This window comes from Gadus macrocephalus, chromosome 16, assembly GCF_031168955.1.
Source record: "Gadus macrocephalus chromosome 16, ASM3116895v1".
Lineage (NCBI taxonomy): Eukaryota > Metazoa > Chordata > Actinopteri > Gadiformes > Gadidae > Gadus > Gadus macrocephalus.
This window is the reverse complement of record NC_082397.1, coordinates 6,007,870-6,012,035: the sequence shown is the minus strand read 5'-3', so window position 1 is coordinate 6,012,035 and position 4,166 is coordinate 6,007,870.

Here is a 4,166-nt window from a genome sequence, read left to right as displayed (position 1 = left end):
ATTGAAAAATAGGGTTTTCAAACTTTAATGAAGTGTGCTAAAAGATACCAACCCAGGACAGCTAGACTCACTCCAAGTATCTCCATGACAACAACATTCCTTCTGAGAATATTTCTCTGTGTGATGCTGCTACTTGTTTGAAGATGGCTTCTCCGGCGTTTGCCTTTCTTGGACATGGCTACTTCTAATCGGAAGGAAGTCTGGCAGTTTATTCACTGATGAAAGGGGTTCAAATGTTTTCCACAAATACTTTGAATGGCCAGCTTTCCCCAAACGGTTTGGGGTGAGGAAGAGTGCAAACAAGCAGTGAGTAGCTCAGGTCTGAAGCAGTTAACGGTTAACAGACTGAATGGTAAATGCTGGTGAATGAATGATAATCAGTAGAAGCCAAATAAGAGTTCACGTCTTCAAGCCACACAAGTCTGGACTTTTCTAACAATGGGTTGGTAGAGTTAGTTCTCAAGTTTATTTCAATGTTATTTGTTAGACAAATATTCTAGTAACAGGAAGCTAAGACACAGATTACTATTACCCCTCTTAAAATGTAACCAATATGAATTCAGACATTTTTTCGAAAAATACCTTCTCTTTGTCGATAGGATTTTGAAAGATTAAAAGTGAAATTAATTCATATCAACACATTCTTCTTATTGTTGGGTTTTCCTTTGTTTGGCAAAGTCTTACAAAACCTTTTCACATCAACCACAGGGGTGTTATTATTAATATACAAAAGAATATTATTCCAAATCTAGGGGCCTGAGAGAGGGAGTTTAAGAACGAAGGTTGAAAGTAAGTGTTGCCTTTGAGGACATTTAGCTTAATTTTAAGAGATGGGGGTTTCATAGAAAATATCAATTTTTTAAATATGATCTTGATGAAAGACAAAAAATCAATCAATCAAACTTTTAGTATGTTTCATGCAAAACAATAATACAAAATACTTTATGTTTTTGAAACACAAACACATTTTTTTACAACTATACTATAAGCAAAGAATATCTCTATAACTATGCCAGCTAACAGACTCTCACAGATAACTGTGAGAATTTACCAACTGGAAACACATGTTTTCAACAACACCAGCTTGCAGAGATCTGTCCGAGCTGAGACAGCAGAGGTGTTAAATTCTTCATTTTAAAGAGGATATACTATCTAATCATATAAGTAACAAAGATATAGTAGTGAATATGTGTTCAGTACAAAAATGTGGAAATTCAGATTGTAAAATGTATTTCAACCCAACAACATTTTGTCTTTCCTGAATGAGAAACGATCAGAAGCGATCTCGCCGTGCCCCACTACTCCACTGAACCGGGGGGTCAGGGGTCGTTGGTCTTATCAGTGACCTTGTTCTGATGGTACACACGGCATGAAAGCCCTCACCCCCTTATTTCCACACACACACACACACGCACGCACGCACGCACGCACGCACGCACGCACGCACGCACGCACGCACGCACGCACGCACGCACGCACGCACGCACGCACGCACGCACGCACGCACGCACGCACGCACGCAAGCACACACACACACACACACACACACACACACACACACACACACACACACACACACACACACACACACACACACACACACACACACACACACACAGACCGGACACACACTGGTCAGACACACTAATGCACACAAGGTTAGACATCTTTTCGCTGTGCGGTTTAACACTGATGTTGTTTTGTTTTCCTGTTGCTTTTGTTTCCCACCTTCCTCCCATCCTGGAATGGTCAAAACAAAGCAGTTATACCGATGACACAGATTCCTAATCCACCAAGTATCTATTTTTCTCTCTCTCTCTCTCTCTCTCTCTCTCTCTCTCTCTCTCTCTCTCTCTCTCTCTCTCTCTCTCTCTCTTTTCTTTTTTTCTCTCGCTTTTTCTGTTGTCATTGCCTGTGTCTCTGTCGCTGTCTCTCTCGCTCTGTTGGTCTTAGATGTGAAGCCCCTGTGGTCAAAGGCTGACTCTGTAGCGTTTTCCGAGAGCGAGAGGGAAGCAATATGACTTCACCGCTTTGGATTTACAAGATTACCCTAAATAGCAGAGAGTGGACGTACGGAGCAGATACAGTTGGAGAGAGTTTATGCTTGTATTTGTTTTTGTGCGTGTGGTGTTCTTGGCACCCCACGCATACCTCTGCTGGCCCATCGCCTCTCCTTTGATAAGGAACATATCATTTAATATCTGAAAGAATTGCTCTTAGATTACTCATTGACGTTTCCAGTAGTGTTGATTGCTTAGTGAAAGCTTCTGCTCACCAGATAAAAGCGAAAGCAGCAAGCCTATAGATTTTTGAAGGGCTAGGTTTTTCTGTTTAGACAGAATGTTTCCAGTGAATTGAGAGCCCATCTTTCTGTTCCTAGCACATCATGGCACTGACAGCACAAGACACTATGTTCTTGTTACTAGCTATTTGGGTGTCTCGCAACGAAGTTGCGAGACAACCTAATGTTTTTGTATGAATTCCTATTTACCTGCCATGGGAGTCTATGGCAGCCCATAGAACCGCTTGGCGAGAAGTTACGAAATTTTGCACACAGGTTCAGGACAGCCCCATTAGCCCAACAAGCCAATTTCAGGTCGCTAGCCTAACAGCTCTAGCTGTTTTGCCAGTGCAAAGTTGCACATGCATTCATGTTTCTAACTTTCGACCCATTTATCCAATATTCACAAAGCACCTTCCTTCCTGATACCTTGAACCAAGCCGAGTTCAACACATCCTATGACATCATTTTGCGCCATGATGGATTTTCCGCCATCTTGGTTTATGTCCAAAACCTTCAAAATGCTACTCCGATCACACATTTTGTCCAATCATCTCGAAACTTGGCGCACAAGATCTTCAGGCCATGCTTGATATAAAAATATCAAAGGCGTTTCAAATTCAAAACTGTTTGGCCGCTACAGCCAATCAATTTGGCGGTGAAGCCGCCAAACAGGAAGTAGGCCAATTTGTCAGCAGCCCTTTGACATATCATAACCAAACTTGGTACATAGACCCAAGACATCATCATGGGGACACTCAATGGATTTGTTGAACATTGACCTCTATAATTAACAAAGACATGTTTTAACTCCTCTCTCTTCACATGAGTATATTTCACACTTATTTTCAACGTCTGGTGATACTGTCAGACCGCCCCATATAGCTAATAAAATATTTCCCATTGGAACATCAGAAATTGGTTGCCATGTTTAAAGTTGTCAAAATCAACATTACATATCCAAAGGCCACAGATTATGTCCAATCATCAAAATTTGCCCTATATGATCTTCAGACCAAGCCGAACAAATGTGCCAAACAGCATTTTGTAATTCAAAACCGTTTGGCCATGCCAGCCAATCAAACTTGACGGCAAAGTCGCCAAACAGGGAGTAAGCCTGTTCTCAGCAACTCTTGAACATATCACAGCCAAACTTGCTAGATTATGTCCAATCATCATGAAACTTGCCATATTTAATCTTCAAACCGAGCCGAACAAATGAGCCAAACAATTTTTCTAATTCAAAACCGTAGGGATAATGTTCCGAATACCCCTATGTATTTGTGTCATTTGTTCTGACGGGCAGACGATAATGCGCCCTTACCAGTAGGTAGGGTCATTTTTCCATTTGGTAAACATTGACGCGTACTCGCATAATGCTCTAGTTCATTCCACCAGCCGTCGTTATTACCGATTACCGAGACGGTCGTCATGTAGCCACCCAGCCGATTTCGTCCGTCCGGCAGAATTAGCTTATCGAGTCCCATGATGCTTGACACCCACATTGCTGCATGCAGCTATATTTCTTTAAAAGTAATTCTTGTGGCCGTAAACTATAGATTTATAGTTTTTGATGTCTGTTAATATTGGCATGTGTTTGCTGGTAACATCCTCCTTTAACAACCCTGGTCATGTTTTTTTTCCATTTAATACTGACATCTGGCTGATAACAGCAACCAATTTTCACACATTCGGACTCTAGCCTCTTAGTTCTAGTTCTAGACAGTTTGTGCAAGTTCCCTGCTAGTAATACTAGTCTGAGTTTTCTAATGTTAAGTTCTTTAGCAGAGGTTTCTATCCTAGTGAGCAGGTAGGGGGTAGTGCAGCTCAAGGTTGCCTACTGGTCGACTGGGCATATTGGATATCAAACCCAGTACCATTCGGC